The sequence below is a fragment of the Salvia miltiorrhiza genome, chromosome 4, assembly GCF_028751815.1.
Source record: "Salvia miltiorrhiza cultivar Shanhuang (shh) chromosome 4, IMPLAD_Smil_shh, whole genome shotgun sequence".
Classification (NCBI taxonomy): Eukaryota; Viridiplantae; Streptophyta; class Magnoliopsida; order Lamiales; family Lamiaceae; genus Salvia; species Salvia miltiorrhiza.
In genome coordinates this window covers 52,566,744-52,590,786 of record NC_080390.1, presented here as the reverse complement: position 1 = coordinate 52,590,786, position 24,043 = coordinate 52,566,744, and the positions used below count along the sequence as shown (strand labels likewise).

Genomic DNA, 24,043 nt, shown 5'->3' with positions numbered 1-24,043 from the left:
GGATCTGTAGCCGGGCGGCCTCTCGTCTTACTTTTGAAAAAGCCGATTCGGCTGAGGGAATGGGAGTCTCTTTGAGGATGTCTCGCCGGATGTTATCGTATTTCCGATCCAACCCAGAGAGGAATTGATAGAGTCTCCGGTTCTCGATCAATTTCCGGTATTTATTGATTCCTTCTTCACAACATCCGAGAGGGTTTGGCTCCCTTCGATCGATGGTGAGCCAAATCGCCTGCAGTTCGTTCCAATAATCCTCCAGAGTAAGTACTCCTTGGCTTACTTTGTTGGCCTTAACTTCAAGGTCGTAAATCTGAAAAGGATCGACCCCGCTTCCATAGGTGATAGCGAGGCTATCCCAGACAGCTTTTGCCGTTTGGTGTTGAGCAAAGTTCACCACTAACTTTGTTTCCATGTTTTGTATGAGCCATGAAAAAACTGATAGATCTGTTTCCTCCCATTTGTAGTAGTCGGGATCCGTTGTTTTTGGAGGTGGTGGTCGGCCGGTGATGTGGCTGGATTTCCCTCTACTCCCTATGGCCACCTTCATGAGACGAGCCCATAGGGCGTAGTTATTGCCATCAAGCTTGATTCCCAGCGAGATGGTGTTTGAGTTTTGCACTAAATTTGCAATCTGTAGTGATAATTCTTGTGAGGCTGTTGTTTTTGGATCGGTAATTTGGGTTTCTTCTGACATGTTTTGTTTTGTGGTTTGTTTTCAGGAGAAACAGCGTGAGATAAGAACAGGTTTGATCGAAAAAAAAAGGTTTGAGTAAGGGATTTGGAAACTATGATGATAATTTTCTGAGTTTCAAGGATTTAACCTTGCTCTGATACCATGTTAAAAAACATGTTATCATCATAGAAGAGAGAATTTGTTTCTTGAATATTGTTCTCGTATTTCTTTTTCTTGATATATCCTGCTGATACAATCATCCCCTTTTATAGTGTTTAGAAAGGGAGCTGATATTCTACAACATCATGAGGATCCCTATAATTAAGAGATCCTTGATTATCTTTTGACTAACTTTATCTTTTGACTAACTTTTTTATTCTCAACACGTATAAGAACTATTGACTAAGGATTGATTCGGATATATAATTATTTTTGTAAGAAGAGATATTTTTAAATTATGTAATGGTGAACTCAAATTTTTTTTTAAAAAAAAGGCTATGGACGTAAAATTAATTAATCAAATATAGAACATATATAGTAGATCCCTCACCCAAGAATAGCGCTAAAGAATAGGCTATAAAATTAGCCAAACAATACATACTTTTTTTTTTTTTTTTTTGATCGGTCAAAGTCATGTTAGATGTTAGTAGTTAGTTCCTCATCCACTCCAAGAACCACCTTATCTCTCCATTCACCAAACTCCACCTTATATCTCCAATCACCAATTCGTTCCCAAGAGGGATCGAACCCGGGTCACTTATATCCACAATTGACAACACGAAACAATACATACTAAAGAAAGCTCACAACAAAACTTTCCGATGCCGACTCCAGCATTTCTTTCATTATATCCACAATTGACAACACGAAATTAACTTATATTAGGTCTCTGACAGCCAAGATTGAATTCAAGCAAATCACAACTAGAACGACTTTTATAATTCATAACTTTTAAATACAAATAAATCATGCAATGTACCACTTATAATTCATTACTTTCAAATACAAATAAATCATGCAATGTAATTTGTTATATATGTGGCCATATTAACAATAGACATTAGGTTTCATCCATGATACATAAATTAATTGTGCTCTGCATGCAGGGGTGAGCAAAAAATCCGAAACCGAATAACCGAACCGATCCAAACCGAAATTTTAAAATATGGCTCGGTTTTTTCGGTTTTTCGGTTCGGTTCGGTTCGGTTTTTTTTTCATAAAATTTCGGTTTTTCGGTTCGGTTCGGTTCGAATTTTTTAAAACCGAACAAAACCGAAAAACCGAATTATATTTATAATATATATATATATATATAATATTTTAATTATAATTTTATAATATCTAACTTCTAATATATTTTTTTTAATTTTATAGTTTCTTTTTGGAATTTTCGGTTTTTTTTCGAAAATTTCGGTTTTTTCGATTTTTTTTTCGAAAATTTCGGTTTTCTTCGGATTAATTCGGTTTTTCGGTTCGGTTCGGTTTTAATTATAAAAAATTCGGTTAATTCGGTTCGGTTTGTTCGGTTCGGTTTTTTTTTTAAAAACCGAACTAAAATATGGTTTGATTTGGTTTTAGCAAAAACCGAACCATATAACCGAATGCTCACCCGTATCTGCATGTGTACATGAACTGGAAAAAAGAGCACAAAGGAGCCATACTCAAGAACATCTTCTGGAGGGCAGTGAGAGCAATATACTTGGAGGGTTACAAACAAGCACTTGAAGATATGAAGCAAGAAGATGTGGCTACATTTCAAGACACTACAAGAATATAAGGGTTTTAGCCACACATAATTATGTGTGGCAATATACCCACACATAATTAAATATGTGTAGGTAAATTCATTAGACAATTTAAAATAATTAATGACATTTAATTATGTGTAGGTAAAAATATTTAGTCACATTTATTTTTTTATTTTTCATTTTTCGTTTAACTCTTAATATATTTAATGCTGACGTGGAAATTTTAGCCACACATAATTTGTCACACATAATTATGTGTGGCAAAATACCTACACATAATTGAATATGTGTAGGTATTTTCATTAGACAATTTTAAATAATTAATGACATTTAATTATGTGTGGCTAAATTTTTTTACTCACATTTATTTTTTAAATTATTTTTTTGTTGAACTCTTAATATCTTATATGCTTACGTGGAAAATTAACAAAAAATATTAGCCACACATAATATGTGACACATAACTAGATATGTGTTATGTGTGGGTAAATTCATTAAATATTTTTAAATAATTGGTGACATTTATTTATGTGTGGATAAAAATATTTAATCATTTTTATTTTTTATTTTAAAATAATCTTAATCTCAAATTTTCTTACGTGGATTAATATATTATATAATCTCTAGTTATTATTTATTAATATTCAAAATATTTCACTTTCCCACATCCTTTTTTTTCGAAAACCATTTTCCCACATCCTTAACGTGAAATATTTCGTTTACCCGCCCTGTATTGCGCCAAAAACTCCTTCAAAAAAATGAAGGACGGGCGGTTTCGATGTAGAAGATGAGAGCAACCATCATGAAGTACTATCTAGCAACATAGAAACAAACCCTAGCACCACCACTTCAAGCTGCATATTGTTTCATCAAATTCACCCCAAACCCACCAATCAAACCCGAAGCTAATCCCGCAGACCAACCCAAATAAGCAAATTCCCAATACGCGAATACCCTGTTCCACTAAAACCAGACAAACAATCCCCCGGGGAAAACTTTCTAGCAGATTGGATGGAGCGGCGAAGATGAAGATTTAGAATAAAATATTGTGGAGAAATATTTTCAGGCAACTTAGGCTTTGGGAAAATGTTTGGAGGCGTATTCTGGTTATTTTCAGGCAATTAGAGAAGTGGCGCCAACGGTGAAGCAGTTGTTGGTAGAGAAGGTAAATTGTTTTAAGGAGAACTTTTTTCCTTTTATGTCATTTAGAATTTTGAGAGGTGGGGGTCAGTGTAGCTAAAGGGAATCGGGTGTTGGAATGGATTTCGCTGTAATTTACATTTGGATTGAATTTATATTTGCTACATTCCACATACTTGACATTATCAGTAATCATGGTATTGTGTTTATGATGCTTCTTATGGTTTAAGCACTTGAATGTGCCGCTTTTTTTTTTAACTAAAAGTATCTTTCTATCCTCATATTTCAGATATTGAGAGAAATTATATCACATAGCGATCAGAAGAGAGACACTGCTTCATTTTTGTTAGAGGTATATCAATTTATGTTAGATACATGATATGGTGTCCTGCAGTTGTAGTTGATAGTAGTTATAACATCTAATTTTATAGAAGTCTTGTGACTTGGTAAGCTGTTTAATGTGGAAAATTTGTGTATAAATTCTGAATTTCAGGAAAAGACAATCTTGAAGAAATTGACTAGCCAACTCCTTATATTTTGATGCTCAGATTTCTCAAGGCTGCTCAATTTGACACAAAGGTATAGGATCAAGTAAAATTTGTGAAATATTGTACACTTTGTTGGAGATTATGACTTGATACTGTGAATTTTTCTTTCTAAGACTTTGAGTATGTTTGTGTATCTTTAAATGTATATGTATTTAAAATACCAGCTGCTAAGTATGCTTTGGTTTTTCTAAATTTAGCTACACTGAATAAGAGGGTGCTTCTAATTTCTTCTGACATTTTAAAACATGACATTTTTACTTCAGACTTTGATCTTTGATAACTATTAGTAACCTAAAGATATCCCTACATCATATATGCATACACAGTATGGAAAAGTATACATTTCAAGCACTGGTAAGTAACTTTTCAGTTTCTTAAATAAGCTTTTCAATATTAATGCGTTGATGATGATTCCTGGAAGTTTGAAATAGGATACTTGCACTCTGATATGATTTATATGCAAGTATGAGTATTTATGTCTGCTGCAAGTCAGACTCTTTAATTGTTTGCTTCATGGATATGCATATTTATTAATTTTGTTTCTTTTACTTTCTATTAGGCCGTAGATGTCTATAAATCATAAATGGGTTAGCACTTTCTAATTCCTGATGCTCTTAACGTATTACATTAAATTTTGACTTATGCGTGGTCTATTTCTACTTAAGGTTGGATGATGGATGGATCAACAAATAGTTTGACCAATTTTATACAATCTAACAATAAGTTTGCTAAATAAAGAACTAGAATATTAGTTAGATTTTACATTTCTTACTCTAGTAGAGTTTATGTATTGTGCTTTTATTGCATAGAGATGAAGTTTATAATCATTTCATTGCCAATAGGATTGATTCAGAATAAGAAAAACAGAAAGAGAAATACAAGCAATGAAATTTAACTGAAATGAATGACTGAGTTTCTAGATCAAGATTTCTCTCGTGATTTAATGCATAGTGAAATCCTCTGCTAACATTCCTTTTCCCCACTTTGACTTTTATTTGCTTTTCAACTATAAATATTGAGTCTGCATAATGATATTAATGTTTTAATTTCTAGAGTGGTTCCTCTTTGATGACATATTATTATTTTCTCAATTATATATTGAACAGATGTTGGGTTGCTATAATTTTAAAAAGTGTGAATTATTTGTTTGTATCTTACCATGTGTATTCTAATAATGTTGTGTTTCTATGATTTTAACAGGAATAAAGGATGGAATTGTCAATATGAAGTTAACCAATAATTGCAATGTACGTTGGTTTGCTTGTGGTGAAGGAGGAGTTTGAAAGAAAATCAAAAGTGTTTGATGAATTGTATAATTCTTTAGACATGTAAAGCTTTTTGTAGTTGTCATGTAAATATTGTGTACTTTAACATTATTAAATATTAATAATGAAATATATTTTTTTAAATCTTGTTATTTTTTAATGCGTTGCACTACACTTAATTTAGGATTTTTTAAACAAGTTAGGATCATATTATATTTTACTAATGTAAAATGTAATATGATAATAATATTATATATCAAATCAAAATTAAAATATTTATAATTTTAAAGAAGTTTTACCTACACATAAATTATACATTTACCCACACATATAAATAGCCACGTATACATACATGTCAGCTTCCACGTCATTTCCACCTCATCATTATATTTTACCAAAACATTATTAACCACACATAAAATATATATTTGGTGACATATATATGTGTAGGTAAATGTTTAGTGTTTTACCTACACATATATGAATGTGTGGGTAAAATCCTTTCTTTACAAAGTTTTACCCACACTCGTTGACATTTGAATTATGTGTGGGTAAAAAGCAATATTCACACATAAGTACATTTTTAGCCACACATCAATGTGTGGCTAAAACCCTTGATTTCTTGTAGTGAGACTTCATTAATAGAGATGTCAAGAAGTTTTGCAAGGTATTCCTATCCACTAATGTGTGCTCTGACATGGTGGATAATAATATATCCGAGACTTTCAATTGATATATTTTGAATGCTATAGGAAAACATGTTATGCACATGTTAGAGGAGAGGATTAGTTTGATAGTTAGGCAAGTTAAGAAAATGACTGACATTGAGAAGGTTGATGATACACTGTGTCCATTGATTAGGAAGAAGTTAGAAAAACTCTCTTCACAGTCTAAGCACTCCATGCCTTACCCTGCATTAGGAGGCAAGTTCGAAATTCATATAGAAGAAGATAAGTTTGTGGTTCATGTGGAAAACAAGACATGCACATGTAGAGTGTGGAAAATGATTGGCATTCCTTGCATACATGGCATAGCTGCCATTGAATTCATGGAACAAGATCCTGCTGCATTTGTTAGTGATTGCTATACAATTGAAAGATACAAGCAAGCCTACTCATTTGTCTTAGAGCCACTTAATGGGGAAAAGTTGTGGCCTGCTGTTGAGGGTTATGTTGTCAAACCCCCTTCCATAAGGAAGATGCCAAGAAGGCCTAAGTTAAAGAGAAAGAAGGCAGCGCATGAGGTGGATCCCATCAATCCTAACAAGCTTAGAAGACATGGTCAAAAAGTTATTTGCAAAAATTGTGGCCAAGCGGGACACAACTCTAGAGGATGCAAAAACATGACAGTGGTCAAACCACCCAAAGAAAAGGTATGGATGATGATTGTTTTTGCTATGTAAAACTCAGATGAGTTTATTTAACATAATGTTATGCATGTAGGGCAAGCCTAAAAGGCCAAGAACTAGAAATGTGGCCAATGAAGCAGGTGCCTCAAACACTAAAACAGGAACCCAAACAAGAGATAAGAGTTCTAATGCAAGAGGAGAGAGAAGTATCCAAACAAGATAGGGGATTTCTAATACAAAAGCAGAGGGAAGTACTCAAACAAGAGGAAGATGGAAGGGAAGGGGAAGGGGAAGAGGCCATGGAAGGGGGAGCAACACTAAAGCTGGGACAGTGGCAAGGGAGAGAAATGTGGCAAAAAATGTGTATGTTGCTATGTTGCAGGCTCTGGAAATATCTATTACAGGGTAAGAAACTTTAAATTTTGTAATCTTACTCTGTAATGATACTCAATGCTCACTGAATCTTTGTTTATTCATCAATGAACCAGTCACCACAACAAAGTGGAGTGACTCGTGTCAAGAGGGCTGGAGCTTCAACAAGCAAAGAAAATTCATCTACTACACAAGTTCCTCAAACTCAAGGGAGCACAATTGGACCAAGTAATATAGGAAGCTAGAAGGCTGTAATATGTTGTGTTTTGTACATGGCTGTAATGTTTGCAAGGCTACATTGTTTTGGTTTTGGCAATGGTATGTTTTTGTAAAGACATACTCATGTTTGTTACTTTTTGCAAGGGTTGGAACCCTTTTTAAATACTTTGTTGATAATTTGTTTAGACAAATTCAGATGAATGGAGTTCATTTGGCATCATTGCAATCATTTTATGATTTCTTGATATCACTACTACAAAAGTTTACATACATAACAGTGCATAGATAACGGTTTTTTTCAAAAACCGTTATCTATGAGCGCACTTTTAGGAATAGATAACGGTTTTGCAAAAATCCGTTATCTATGTAGTGTTGTCTATATGCATAGATAACGGTTTCAATTAATTCGTTATGTTTTTGCGTTATCTATTAGTTACATACATAACGGTATTACAAACCGTTAAGCCGACCGTTATCTATGTGCGTCTTTTTATAACGGTTTTTCTAATCGTTATATATGAGCACTTCAATACTGTTATGTATTATTTTTTATAGTATTTATTTTTAAATTTAATAATATTATAAATTAAAACCCTAATTATCACTAGAAGAATTCTCCATTTCCCACTTCCATCTTCTCCCCCGAATCCGCGATTCAGTTCCCAAACCCATCTTCTACCCCGATTCAGTGCCCTAAAGGCTCCGGCGCCGACTCACCCCGGCGTCGATCTCTATTCCCCTTTGTCTCAACCGTGGAGGCAGCCACAAACCACATTCCTTTTGGCCTCCAATCTTAAAACCCTAGGTGTCCCCGTCGCCGCCGCCAACCTGATCTCCGCCGGTCAGCAAGCAACGAACATCGACGCTGCTGTGAGAATTTTTCCAGTTTCCCTAGCGTTGTTCTTCGCCCCTGTTCCAGTTGCTGGTTTGCCTTGCTTTACCCCAGCAACGCCTCCGGTAAGAGCATCTCTGCTAAGGAGAGGAAGGCCGGCCTCGTTCCGAGCATCATCTTCGAGGCTGAGGATGGCCAGCACGGCGGCAACAAGCGCATCATTTCTGTGCAGAGCAATCAGGTTAAGAAGCTCGTGAACCATTTAGGGCAGTCTTTCTTTCTCTGGCTGATTTTGTGAAATATTGGTCTGATTTTGTGAAATATTGGGGTTTTCTGTGGTGAGATGTGGCTGAGCTAGCTCTAAATGGCTATTGAACTTTTGCTTTTGTTTTTCCATCAGTAGACATGAAATGAAAATAATTCTGCATTTAAATAGTGAAATGACTTTATGCATGATGATGGCTGCTAAATATTCTGCATTCTGAAACAACTTTATGCCTGATGATGGCTGCTAAATATTTTTATGTACTTGAAGTTTACCCACATATTTCTTTTTGGAACTTGCTAACCACAAGGGGGTGAGTCATTTTGTACACTTTTTTGGTCGTATTTGATTTGGATTTCCCTAACCTTTGTATTTTTGGAATGAGGCCAATAAGAAAAATCCAGCATCTTTTAGTTCTTCATATGTATTATTGTCCTTGCATTTACTCAAATCTTCATGACTTTGTCTGGTTTGTTGGCTGGGCTGTAACCGTTAGCCTGACATTTCTCTGGGATCTTATTAGGAAAAGGTGTTGTCTAACTTTGAAATGCATGGAAACAGGTTGATGGAAAAAAGAACAAGGTGTACGGGCAAAATCTTTGCTATCTGGCTAAATTGTTTCTTGATCACAAGACCCTATACTACGATGTCGATCTGTTTCTGTTCTATGTGCTGTGTGAATGTGATGATAGAGGATGCCATATGGTGGGCTACTTCTCAAAGGTAATCTTTTTACTTTTTAGTGTTCAGGGTTTGCCTGATCTTTAGCTATATATTACTACTGGCATTTTTCTAGTTAACTATTAACATATTGCAAGTCCACTTTTACATATAAGCCTTTTGAACTAATTAATATTTTTGGATACAAGCTTGATACTCATTTGACATTTCCCATCACTTTTCTTCCTGTGCTGTTGTTTAAATTTATCATTGAGAAGAAGAGCTGTTGTCTCTTCCTACTTTTGACATAGGTGCAATGAAACTTTTTAACACATGATGCATGATCGGTTGTTAGGGATGTGCCAGCTTGACATTTCTAAACTCGAGGATGCCATACTCTTAATAGTAGCCCAAGAAAAGTTCTCATTATTCCCCTAACTTCTCTTGGATTCACATGATATGCAGGAAAAGCACTCGGAGGAGTCTTACAATTTAGCTTGCATTCTCACTCTTCCTCCTTATCAGAGAAGGGGCTATGGAAAATTCCTGATTGCCTTCTGTAAGCTTCTCGTTTATCATCATCAGTCCAGTTCGTTGCATGCCATTATTCTGATTGCAGTAAATACATTGGCGTTGGACACGTATTATAATCATTGTGTATACTACCGTTTGGCATGATCTTTTATACTAGCATGATGAACTGTAGGAATGGGAAATATTTATTGCCATTTGGATTTATTTTTCTATAAAAATTGCATGTGATAACTCTGACCATCTGTACAGCATATGAGCTTTCAAAGAAGGAAGGTAAAGTGGGGACACCCGAACGGCCACTATCAGACCTAGGACTCTTAAGCTACCGAGGATACTGGACACGTGTACTTCTAGATATACTGAAAAAACACAAGGGCAACATCTCTATCAAGGTTCGCATTTAAACTAGTTCTATCAAATTTAAAACTATGGTCGCTGGTAGAGCTCATACATGATGATACTCATAATATTTGTATTTGCTCTATGCATTCATAATCTAGTAATCTCCACTATAACTTATATTGGCTCTGAGATATTGTAAACAAAGGTGGATGGAACAATTAGTAGTGGCAAGATATTTTCAAAAAATTCTGACAATAAAATATTGAAGTATGATATTCCACGTTGCAGCGGGCAACGGAGTGCCTAATTCTTGAAGCTTTCAAATGAATTGGGTTGTATCATCATAACTTAAGATAGAAGACCTCTTTTCGTTTTCTGATAATATAGCTGCTCGAATTGAAACTTGTTGTCTTAGCTCCAATAAGTCATAACTTTCTCTTCCCTTGTACCCCTTGTTTTATTTTGACTCTCTCCCCGTTGATTCTCAATGCTTCTCATTTCATAGTTACTTTTCTTTGTATGATTGCCTTCTCCAGGAGCTCAGTGACATGACAGCCATCAAAGCCGAGGATATTCTGTCCACGCTTCAAAGTTTAGAGCTAATCCAATATCGATGTCAAATACATAATGCAACTGAGTTTTTGCAGTATTTGAGGCGTGGCTCTGAGTGATTTGGTAGTATGTTCGTTGACATATGTGAACTGAAAACTTTTGCAAAATTTACACATCAGTTGTTTCTCTGACTCAGTGCATCCTATTTAGGGGAAAATGTGTTTCTTGAATTGTGCAAATTTTTCATATCAGATTGTCATAGAATACCTTAAAGCTTGGTTTCATTTGGATGTTCTGAAAATGTATTCTTTTTCATTATCTCATGTCTTTTAATTTTCACTCTTGCTTTATTGGTGAGTGTGTTTGTGGGAGGCAGATGTCATTGTGGTTGGCTGGACAATTTCCTTTGTCTTCCATACATATTCCATTTAAAATTACATGTTTTCTTACTTCTTTGTATTAACACTTTATATGCTAAATGTGAATGTGTTCCTAATGCCATTTGTGATTCAACGGTTTACTTTAATAGGCAGCAGCTATTATGATATTATGCACTGTAACAAGAAGCCTTTTTACCTCAAAGGATTGGAAGAAGATTCAAACGTCATGGATGTGTACCTCATGCATTCGGTATATACTTGACCCATTCTATTTTATTTATTTATTAATATTTACATGTTTTCAACTACAAATGTTGCATGCATATGTACTTACGTGGAACACAGGTCATCTTCTTGATACTACTCTTAGCTGTTATTGCCTTTATCATTAACTTAATTGATCATATTGTGATGGATGACATCTTCAATTGGTGATGAGTTTAACTGCTTTGGGAATATCCTTGTTTGACTTTGATAACTCTTTGACATGTGGTTCTTCTTACTCTGTTTTATTTGCTTTTTGGATCCATATCTGGCATAAAACTAAGCAGAGCACAATAGTAATCAGCGTTACTTATCAATTTAATTATGTATTGCAGGCAACTCTTCCTCTGTGTATGCGTTGGGCTATGGGCTGGACTTATCATTGGATTTGTCACTGAATATTACACCAGCAAAGCTTACAGGTGCAATTTTTTTTACTCTGATGGAGTTCCCTTATATGGAGTTCCCTTATACTTGTGAAGCTTGCTTTGTTCTTTCCTTTTGGTTAATGTTTGCTCCTTTGATTTTGGGATTTCCCTATACAGCCCTGTACAAGATGTTGCTGATTCCTGCAGAACGGGTGCTGCCGAGAATGTTATATTTGGCCTTGCCTTGGGATATAAATCTGTTATCATTCCCATTTTCGCAATTGCAATTAGCATCTTCGCAATGCAGACAGAAATTTATGTGATATTTATTATATTTGGATGATAATGTATGAATATTTTGGATGCTATATAATATATGTTATCGATGGCAATGTCATTTTGTTGTTTTAGAATTATTAATTTAATTTTCGAGACACATAACAGGAAAATTTTAAAAAATATATTACAGTTATAAAAAGTGCAAAAAACCGTTATGTATTCTATCAAAGATAACGGTTAAAACCGTTATAAAAAGTGCAAAAAACTGTTAACTATGATAAAAAAAAATAAAAAAATTAATACATAACGGAAAAATCTTAATACATAACGGTGAAAAACTGTTATGTATTCTATCAAAGATAACGGTTAAAACCGTTATAAAAAGTGCAAAAAACTGTTAACTATGATAAAAAAAATTAAAAAAAAATTAATACATAACGGAAAAATCTTAATACATAACGGTGAACAACCGTTATGTATTCTATCAAAGATAACGGTTAAAACCGTTATAAAAAGTGCAAAAAACTGTTAACTATGATAAAAAAAAATAAAAAAAAATTAATACATAACGGAAAAATCTTAATACATAACGGTGAAAAACCGTTATGTATAACCTTTATAGATAACGGATGCGTACTGTTATGTATGACACATCGTACCGTTATCTATGCTACTATACATAACGGTTTTGAAACCGTTGTGTATGACGTATAGAATAGATAACACCACTATACACAACGGTTTTTTTGCTCATAGATAACGGATAAAATCCGTTATCTATGAGCGTTTTTCTAGTAGTGTATCATAGTTTAGGTTCATAATTAAAAAAACATAATGAGAAGATTTCAACAAAAATGCAAAGTTACATTTCATTCCAATGCTAATAAGGATCCACAATTGCCCAAAACAGAGTTACATTTCATTCCAATGCTAATAAGGATCCACAATGGTGACACAATCCACCTTCATTTGAGTGCAATGAAAACAACAAAGAAAACTATAAACACAACAACAATCTATACACGTGATTCATCTTCAAAGCCATTAGATTGAGTTCTACTTGAAGTTCTTTCATCATAGCCTTCAACTCATGTTCATCATCTCCACCATACTGTTCAGTTTCTGGTAATTCGTTGAATTTTTGAAGCTTCAAAGTATTGAAGGCTTGCTTATAGTATGGAGACAGCTCAGGATCAATCCAAGTCCACAATCCACAATCATTCGACTACATAAACATTCCAAGACAATCATTCCAACATTTCCAGAACACTAAAACAATAATTCAAAATCAAAAACTTACCAAAGCACGAGGGCATGTATAAAATCGCAGCTCCGAATTCTTATCGGTGTGTGATACATGCATTGAAGCTGAGAGTCCATAGCCACATATTACTCGACCCTCGTGGCTCAAGTTTCGGCGGGATGATGAAGACGAAGACATGCATTGGGTGCTTTTTTTCTCAAGAACCCTAATTTGAGAATGAATTCAATTTTGCCCTCAATTTTTCGATTGGATTTCATTTAATTCCCTAAATAGACATAATACTACGTCGTTTCACGTTATAACTTAAACTATGTCGTTTGCTTCGCCGGAATTTTAATACTACGTGGATTTCCGACAGCCGTGTCAGCATTAATTAAATTGCCGATCAATTTTATGAGAAAAATGAAAATCGAAATTAAGTTCAAGAATTTTAATAAGAAATTTAAAGGTCACGGGAAAAATGTAAAATCGGGAAAACTTCAAGGACTTTGGTGCTATTTGCCTAAAATAAATACATTACAAATTTGAGGTAAAACTCCAAATCCGCGTTGATTGATAGTTCTAGGTCTAGTTCAATTTGGCCGCAATCCCCTGCGTCTATTCGAAAAGACAGCTATGATCAATATATTACTCATTATTCTTTTGCTATTCAGTTACTTTAGATTATAAAATATTTTTTTTTGATCAGTAAAGTAAAACTTTTATTGAAAGAAAAGGGATCAAGGCATCAGGAATGCCAATCAAAACAATAAAACAAGTTTGAAGTCTTTGGAACACCAAGAAGTAAAAGGAATTCCTAACTCCACTATTTTGTAGGCCTCGTTCCAACTCCAAAGTCTCCCCTTAATCTGTAAAACAAGTCTATCAATATCCCAAGCCTTGTCCTGAAAACGACTACCATTCCTGCTTTCCCATAGCAACCACACTGTTCCAACCCACAAAGCTTTAAGCAGTCTTCTTTCTCTCTTCTTTTTTCCAGCCGCAATGAAAGAAATGAAGTGTTGAAAGATACCTCTCGGATTTGCCGTTTTGATGTCGAGCCATTGAAAGATCTTGTCCCACACCGCCGCTGCTTTCGGACAATGGAGGAACAGGTGTTCCGTCGTTTCCTCACTAGAAACACATGCATTGCACCATCTCTCCTCCACGCTGATGTGGACATTTCTTCTACTCAAATTATCACATGTTGCCAATCTGTTTCTAAGACATCTCCATGCCGTCACCTTGACTTTATTTGGTGTTGGGGCCTTCCAAACCTTTGCCATCTCCAAAGGTAAAACTTGTTGCTCCATTCTTGTTTTTGCCACAATTTCATATGCCGACTTGATTGTGAAGCATCCATCTGTTGTCGCCTTCCAGTTCCATCCGTCTGTTAAACCTACACAAGGAACAAAATCAGCAATCACCAACCGGAGATCCTCCTCAAGCCCTTTCTCCCTCTCCCTTAACTCCCTCCTCCACTCCAACCTCCATACCCACGACCCTCCCTCCCAAAACCCGCTTTCACCAACCAGCCTTTTCTTGTTTAGGCTCAAATTATACAATCTCGGAAACACAAACTTAAGGGGTTTGTCTACCACCCACACATCCTCCCAGAAGCTGATCTCAAGCCCATCCCCAATTCTTCGCCTCAAATTATTGATGAACCACCGATCTCTCATTCCTCCTCCCTTATCTACAATTTTTTTCCACCACCCTTTCTGTCCACCTCTTCCCGCCACCGAACATTCTCCCCCTTCCCCCCACACTAGCTCTCCATAAAGCGATTTGATCACCCTTACCCACAGAGCTTTCCCCTCCCCCAAAAACCTCCAGAGCCACTTACTTAACAGCACCTGATTAAACCAATCAATATTCCGAAACCCCAGACCTCCTGAATCCTTGTTGAGGCACAAGGCATTCCACTTAAACCAGGTGATACCGCACGTCTGTGTACCTCCTCCCCACAAAAATTTTGAGAACAGTGAATTAAGTTCCTTAATCACCGCTTTAGGTATGAAAGCGAGGGATAATTGATAAACCGGGATGGATTGCAACACCGACTTGACTAGAGTAATTCGTCCTGCCAGCGAAAGATGTCTCTTCTTCCAGCTTGCCACTTTGTTTGAAACTTTTTCAACCAAAAACTTCCAATCTCCAACACCATTGCTGCGCCCCCCCACTTTAGTACCCAAGTAGTTGCACGGAAAGGATCCGATCTTGCACATGAGGAGCGATGCCCATCTCCTCTCAACTGCGTCATCCACTCCCACTGTCAGAAGACAACTTTTGTCAAAATTTACCGCTAAACCCGAGACAAACTGGAAGAGAATCAGGAGTTTCTTCACGCTCTCCATATTTCTGTCATCTGCCTCCAACAAGAAGATAGTATCGTCCGCATACTGCAGATGTGAAATGGGCACTTGATCACTAAATTATTAGCAACAAATTACCGCAACTAACACGGTGTAATTGTAGCACAAATTAAGTAACCGAGTATCGTATCCACAGGGACTATTATGACAAATCACTCTAAGTAATCCTAATTAAACTCTAATAATATTCAGGCAAACGAAAGAAGGAAGGTTTAATTAACTTTAAACTAAAACTCAAATAACAATAATTAAAAAATCGTAGGAAAAATCAAATATGAAAGACAACTGATCCTAGGGTAGTAAATTCATTAATTAAATCTACGCAATAAATCTATTAACCCTATGTACCAGTTTAATCCAGTTATGATGAGAGATCACTTAAGTAATCAATTACTCTCGCTAGAGCAGCAACGATCGTAGATTAGTAAATTCTCTATCTCCGTTAGGTCTCAAGAAAATATACTAACTCCCAATAGCTCCTAAGAATAGCTCCCTATGATCCACCTATCTCCGCTAGGTCTCAAGATTAAAATCATATCATACATTCCTGAATCCGCTAAACAGTTATCTCCGCTAGGTCTCAAACCGAATAGCTAAACATGCAAACTATTGATCAGATAATTCACAAGAAATTAAGCACCAGGAATTATGAATCATAAACTGGAAGGCACAAAGGTATTAACAAATAAATCACATAAATTCAATCAACTATTTACAAACCCTAGAATCAGCTAAAGGAAATTAGCCGGACATGCTGAAATAAAACTTAAACATAAATGAGAAGAACATAATTGTAAAAACTGAATTATATAAAAACCGAATAAAAACTGAAGTAGCGACTTGAATCTTCAACTTGATCCAAGCCTTGAAAACTAGAAAGCTAAAATATTCTAAAGCTAAAAAACGGAAAATATTAAGTCTAGGGTTCGGAGGTGTCGGGTGTGTGCCGTCTGATGATGTGCCTTAGGTCAAAAGAGGACCTATTTATAAGCTTCAGATTTCCTTCAAATCACCATAGGAGTTGCCATGCAAAGTAGAATTCCAAAAGGAAATAGAATTCTAAAGGTAATAGAATCGATCGTGTAAAACAAGGCAACTTTCCAGCTGGATGCACGCACTGAAAACACTCCCACTCTCGCTGCCTGATTCGCGGCTCTCGCCAGAGGAATGGGTGATCTCTCTGGCCTCGCCAGAGAGATGGGTCGCCAGCGGAGTGCTATCCCCAGAGGAATGGCGACTTCTCTGACTTTTGAGCGCTGACTTTACTTCTCTGATGCTGGCACTTCTCGGCAGAGGAATAGGTGATTCCTCTGACTCTGGCGATTGGTTTTTTTGCTCTGACTTCTTGACTTCTCTGCCTTGATTTCTCTGACTTCGCCAGAGAAATGGTATCGCCTCTGGCATTGATATCTCTGGCCTCGCGACTCCTCTGGCTTTTGACTTCTCTACCGAGTTGATTTCTCTGGCGAGACTTCTCTGCATTCCGCGGATTTCTCTGGACTGGCTTTTGACTTCGCTGATCTGGGCTTTGACTTCTCTGGTCTTCCAGAGGAATGATGATTTCGCTGCTCTGCAGACCAAAACACCTAAAAATCGCAAAAATCATCCAAAATTGTATTCTTTCATCTGGTAAGCCTAAATCTCCTGCAAAGCATAGAATACACCATAAAACACACCAAATTCCAGAAGATTATCCTAAAACACGCACAAACAAACCCCTAAAAATAGTGTAAATTAAGCATAAATCAACTCCCCCACACTTAGCCTTTTGCTTGTCCTCAAGCAAAATCTATATGAATCCTAGGAAGAGATTGATTTCAACAACGTTTATTTCCATCCCATCATTCACAAAGTCAATTCAAAACTTTACAATCAACATACATCTCTCGGTCATGCAAGTAACTCAAAGTTTAAGAAGCAACAAAAGAGTAATGCAAGTAATTCGATCAGACCCAATTCTCCGCTAGAAGTGAATTCCCTAATGTGATCGCCTTTATAATCAATATCACCATTTTTCACACTTTGTGTGCTTGAGAATTTTTTTTTTCGACAGTTGAGCCATAATTCATGAAAGAAAACCATTTGGATGTAATCCAAAGTCTTTTCACGTGGTTTCCCATGCTCATAGTTAGACTAGAGGAGCAGAGACTCAGAGCTATCACATTATTAGAACAAGCCAGATGTTTCAGAGCTGGCAATTTTGAAGTTGGCAATTCGTCCAACATTTTTCACATTTCTCAGATAAGATACGATCGTAGGCAATCACAATGACAACACTCCTTCTAGCATCTACCGGACAAATCACGTTTTACTAACTTACAAAAGTGTTGCAACGAAACTCATAATTCTTTGCACAAACAAGAAACATATATCAAAGGTAAAACAAGAATATCCTCCATTCATTCACAAACCCGAAATTCACATCGAAAACCATCTTCTCTTCCACAAATTCATAAAAATTAGCCAGATTCGAGACTAAAAACTAAGCATAGAAAAATCAATTTCGCCCAATTTTGAAAAATATAAACACAAAACACCACTCCCCCACACTTAAAGTATGTCATGTCCTCAGGGCATAAAAGAAATAAGAGTATAGAAGACTTCCCTGATTATCGGCATTAATAAACTGAAGCATCGTGGGAGACGGCGAAAGGAGAGGTTTGCTGGGTAGAGCAGAGGAAAGATGTCCGCGCTGCACTGGACAGGGCAGCGAGGAGAGTGATTTCGCTGGCCAGAGCAGCGAAAAGAGTAACTTTGCTGGAACATGGAGATTTCCGGAAATCTGGCAGAGAAACACAAAAACCCCAAACACAACAACAAAACAGAGAGAAACAAAACGAAACTGAAAGAAAAGAAAACAAAACAAAGACTAACAATTGGGTTACCTCCCAACAAGTGCTTAATTTAACGTCTAGAGCTCGACGATACCTCAAACTTATGGATCATTGAATTTGACAACTTCAAGACCACGATCCACGTTTGACTTGAAGTATGGTTTGAGGCGATGACCATTGACAGTGAAGGTAGTACCATCAGCGGCAAACAACTCATATGTCCCATTCCAATTGCTCTTATGCACCACATATGGCCCTGTCCATCTTGATTGCAGCTTACCAGGAAACAAACGTAATTTCGAATTGTATAAAAGTACCTCATCTCCTGGCTTGATTTCCTTGGTGCGGATGCTCAAATCATGGAATTTCTTGGCTCTCTCTTTGTAGATGCGAGAACTCTCATAGGCCTCATTCCTCCATTCATCCAGCTCCGTCAATAAATCTCGCCTTGTATGACCAGCCTCCTTGAACTCTAGATTGATTCTCCTCGTCGCCCAATATGCCTTGTGCTCAATCTCCACAGGTAAATGACATGACTTGCCGAAGACGAGTTGATAAGGAGACATACCAATCGGAGTTTTGTAGGCAGTGCGATAAGCCCAAAGAGCATCATCTAGGTGCTTCGCCCAATCCTTCTTATTGGCGACACTCTTCTCCAAAATCTGCTTGATCTCTCGATTTGCTAACTCTGCCTGCCCATTAGCTTGAGGATGATATGGAGTCGTCACCTTGTGCTTTACTCCATACTTTGCCAACACGCTTGCTAGTAACTTATTGTTGAAATGCGACCCCCCATCACTAAGCAACGCTCTCGGTGCTCCGAATCGAGTTAAAATATTCTTTTGCAAGAATTTAATGACTACCTTGGAGTCATTGGTGGTAGTTGGGATCGCTTCCACCCATCGAGACACATACTCCACAGCAAGCAATATGTAGGACAAACCGCAAGAGGCAGGGAAAGGACCCATAAAGTCAATTCCCCAAACATCAAACAGCTCCACTTCAACAATGATATTTTGCGGCATCTCATCCTTCTTGGTGATATTGCCCATGCGTTGACAGCGATCACAAGACTTCACGAAAGCATGGCAATCTGCGAAAATTGAAGGCCAATAGAATCCACTATGATTTACCTTCATGGCAGTGCGGTTGGCAGCAAAGTGACCTCCACTAGGGGAGCTATGACACTCCTCAATGATCTTTGGCCATTCATGCTCTCGAACACATCGCCGAATAAAGCCATCGGCGCACCTTCGGTAGAGGTAAGGATCCTCCCAATAATAAAACTTGACATCATGGAGGAACTTCTTCTTTTGATAGTGCGACAATCCCTCGGGAAGAGCTCCAATAACCAAGTAATTGCTATACTTTGCATACCAAGGATCCTTAAATAACACGGCCCAAATCTGCTGATCTATTGGTTTAACTGATTTCTCTGGCGATGCAGTCAGAGGAATGATGGAGTTCTCTGGCGAGGCAGCCAGAGGAATGATGGAGTTCTCTGGCGAGGCAGCCAGAGGAATGATGGAGTTCTCTGGCGATGCAGTCCAAATCTGCTCATCGGGAAAAAATTCATTGATGGCCATCTTTGGATCATCCCCCTCGATTGGATTCTCCAAACGAGATAAGTGGTCAGCTACCACGTTCTCACAACCTTTCCGATCTCGGATCTCCATATCAAATTCTTGAAGCAACAAGATCCATCGAATCAAACGGGGCTTGGAGTCCTTCTTTGTGAACAAGTAGCGGATGGCGGCATGATCAGTGTAGACAATTGAATGAGTTCCAATCAAATAAGAACGGAACTTGTCAAATGCATACACCACAGCTAGCAGCTCCTTCTCCGTGGTTGTGTAATTCCTCTGAGCAGAATCCAAAGTTTTACTAGTGTAGTAAATTACCTTGAATAACTTGTCTCTCTTTTGCCCCAACACAGCTCCCACGGCCCAATCGCTAGCATCGCACATCAACTCAAATGGAGCACTCCAATCCGGCGTGATCAACACTGGCGTAGAGATCAGCGCAGCTTTCAACTTTTCAAAAGAAGCGCGGCATTCATTGGTGAAGTCAAACTTCACATCCTTTTCTAGTAAAGCACAGAGTGGCTTGGACAGTTTGGAGAAGTCTTTGATGAAACGCCTATAAAATCCTGCATGCCCAAGAAAACTTCGCACTGATTTCACGGAAGTAGGTGGCGGCAACTTTTCAATGGCCACGATCTTAGCACGATCCACTTCCAATCCTTGTGCGGAGACTCTATGCCCCAAAACAATACCCTCACGGACCATGAAGTGGCACTTTTCCCAATTTAGCACGAGTGCCGTCTCCTCACAGCGCTGCAATACTTGAGCAAGATTGTCCAGACACTTATCAAAGGAAGATCCAAAGACAGAGAAATCGTCCATGAATACCTCCATGATATTTTCAATCAACCCATGGAAAATCGCCATCATGCAGCGTTGGAAAGTGGCAGGAGCATTGCAAAGACCAAAAGATATCCTCCTAAAAGCAAAAACGCCATAGGGACAAGTAAACGCGGTCTTATGCTGATCCTCTGGGGCTATCATAATTTGATTGTAGCCCGAGTATCCATCCAAGAAACAGTAATACTCATATCCTGCCAATCGGTCAAGCATCTGATCAATAAATGGCAAAGGAAAGTGATCCTTACGTGTGGCTGCATTCAAAGCTCGGTAATCAATGCACACGCGCCATCCTGTGACCAGCCTCGTAGCTATGAGCTCGTCTTTTTCATCTTTAACTACTGTCATGCCTCCCTTCTTGGAGACAACTTGAGTGGGACTCACCCACTCACTATCAGAGATGGCATAGATAATGCCGGCATCCAACCACTTCAGCACCTCCTTTCTCACAACTTCTTGCATTGCTGGATTTAGTCGTCGCTGGGGCTGCACCTTTGGCTTGTATTCTTGCTCCAATAGAATACGATGCATGCAAATAGAAGGACTAATTCCTCTGATGTCAGAAATAGACCATCCTATAGCTGACTTGTATTTCCTTAAAACTCGCATTAACTTTTCCAACTCCAACGGAGCTAAATAAGCAGAGACAATGACAGGAAAAGTTTCATTGTCACCCAAAAATTTGTACTTCAAATGCTCAGGGAGCGGTTTCAGCTCAAGTTTGGGTGTGGCCGTAGCTCTGTCTGATTTCGCTGTTCTCGCGGACCCTTCTGCTCTGGCGGGTCCCTCTGCTCTGGCGGATCCCTCTGACCCTGATTTCGGTGGCGATGCTGATTCCGCTGGCGATGATTCCTCTGGCCTGGCTGATTCCTCTGGCGCAGGGAATTCTTTGTCCACCAACTTTCTCCCCCCATCAACAGGTTTGCGAATATCCATGTAAGGCACAGGATCAATGGGGTGTCTATCTACGGCCTCCAGCTCTGCAATATAATCTAAGATCTCATCACACGCCCCATCAAGATCGGAATAAGGGTATAAAGACTGTGTGATGCACTCCTCCAAAGGATCATTCACGGCTGCAGGGAAATCCACCACAGTATCAATTGAATTACAATCCTCAACTTGTGGCTCGGCTGGTTTTTTCATCGCATCATAGATGGATAATGTCATTTTTTCATCATTGACGCGGAAAGTGAGATCTCCATCCTGCACATCAATAAGAGCACGGCCGGTAGCTAGGAATGGACGTCCCAAAATCAGTGGAGTATTCTTGTCCTCCGGCATGTCCAACACTACGAAATCTGCAGGAAAGATAAACTGCTCCACCTGCACTAGAACATCTTCCACAACTCCCTTGGGATATGTGATGGAGCGATCGGCCATCTGCAGTGCAATAGAGGTAGGCTTGATATTTCCGATCTCCAACCGGTTAAAAATAGAGAGAGGCATCAAATTGATGCTTGCCCCTAAGTCACAAAGAACGCGGGAGAAATTCTGCCCTCCAATCACACAAGCTATAGTAAAGCTGCCAGGATCCTTTTGCTTCAATGGTAGCTTCCTTTGTAGCACTGCACTGCATTCCTCGGAGAGATTAATCATCTCATATTTCCCCAACTTCCTTTTGTTGGAGACCGCATCCTTGAGGAACTTGGCATAACCTGGCATATCTCTTAAAGCATCAAGTAAGGGAATGTTGATGTTAAGCTTTGAAAACATTTCCATGAACTTGGCTAACTTCTGATCCATTTTCGGTTTTGCCAGGCTATTCGGGAAGGGTGCTACAGGTTTATACTCTGGCCCGGGAAACGTAGGAGTAAGATTAGGCTTCTTAGCATCAGAGATTTTCGACGATGCCTTAGAAGTTGACGGTGACTCGCGCACAATCGTCTCCAAGTCATCCTCCTCAACAATCTCGACATTTGTCTCCTTTCCATTCTTGCCGTCCCGCTGCTCTGCAGAGGAATGGTGGCTCCTCTGCTCTGGCTGGCTCCTCTGCTCTGGCCGAGCCCTCTGCTCTGGTTGATCCCTCTGCTCTGGCCTATCCCTCTGCTCCGGATGATTCTGATACTGGGTCCCGCTTCTCAAGTGAATTGCATTACACTGATTTTTGGGATTAATTTCAGTGTTGCTGGGAAAGTGGCCCGGCTTGTGCTGTGCAGCTGCTTGGTTAGCCATTTGTCCAACTTGATTCTCTAGCATCTGCACCTGTTTAGAAAGTGCTGACACATTTTGCTCCATGTTGAATATTTTGGTTCCCAAGTTTGCCGAGTTTGTCTCCATCCCAGTGACCTTCACCAATACTTGCTTCATCATTTCCTCCATTGAATCTTTCTTTGGCTCATTGATGACTCCCCCACTAGAAACGGAAAATCCAGGTGGAGGTTGCAAAGCATTGTTGGGATTTGAATAGGAAAAATTTGGATGATTCCTATTATTTGGATGTACGGTGGGTTGCCGCCCTGATGTCCTTGATAGTTTGATCTATTAAATTGGTACTGCCGCTGGACATAATTAGCGTCTTCCAGTTGCGACACATCAGGTAAACTTGGCTGCTGAGGAATTTTAGCTAGTAGTGTCTTTCTCTCCATCTCGTACTGCTTTTGAAGAGCTTCATATTTCTCCTTAAAATCATTTCTCTCCTCATTCACAGCTGCAATTCTTCTCGTGGAATTTCTGTCATTCGGCCATTGATAACTGTTGGAGGCCATCTCTTCTATCACACGATATGCCTCCTTTGTGTTTCTATGGAGAAGACATCCACCTGCAGTGGCATCCACCATACTTTTTGTCAGACCAGTCAAACCATTATAAAAGTGAATGATTTGCTGATCCTCCGTGAAACCATGTTGTGGACAGTTCCTGAGCAGCTCACGAAATCTTTCCCAGGCATCATGAATGGTCTCATCTCCTAGCTGGAAAAAGTGAGAAATCTCCGCAATGATTTTCTGAGCTTTAGAGGCAGGAAAGTATTTTGCTAGGAAAGCTCTACACAAATCCTCCCATCCAGTAATAGCACCTCTGTCCAGACTCTTGAACCACTCCTTCGCTCTGTCCCTGAGAGAGAATCCAAACATCTTCATTCTGATGGCATCAGGTGGCACTCCATTCTGCTTAATAGTGTCGCAGATATCTAGGAACTGGGTAATGTGAGCATGCGGATTTTCAGAAGCCGCTCCACTAAACTGCTCAGCTTGCACCATGTTTATCAATCCCGGCTTCAGCTCGAATGTGTTGGCTTGCACAGTTGGTCCCCATTTGCCTCCTTGAAATTGATCAACTCGAGGCTGATACATGTGATTCAGTGGTGGCTCTGGTGGAGGAGCCCGGTTGCGCTCTCTTTCTTCATCTAGTTGCCTCTGAAGGTTTGTCACGACTTCCACAA

General features: G+C 38.5%; 1 long non-coding RNA gene and 1 other non-coding gene across 2 annotated transcripts; both read left to right on the top strand.

The window, feature by feature from the left end:
- The first annotated feature begins 3,110 nt into the window (after nt 1-3,110).
- On the top strand, nt 3,111-5,515 carry LOC131020483 (uncharacterized). Its single transcript, XR_009100714.1, has 4 exons — nt 3,111-3,583; nt 3,848-3,910; nt 4,052-4,137; nt 5,307-5,515. It is a non-coding gene; the product is annotated as an uncharacterized LOC131020483 (long non-coding RNA).
- A 17,984-nt stretch (nt 5,516-23,499) lies between these two features.
- On the top strand, nt 23,500-23,606 carry LOC131024044 (small nucleolar RNA R71). Its single transcript, XR_009101639.1, has one exon. It is a non-coding gene; the product is annotated as a small nucleolar RNA R71 (small nucleolar RNA).
- Nucleotides 23,607-24,043: the final 437 nt, after the last annotated feature.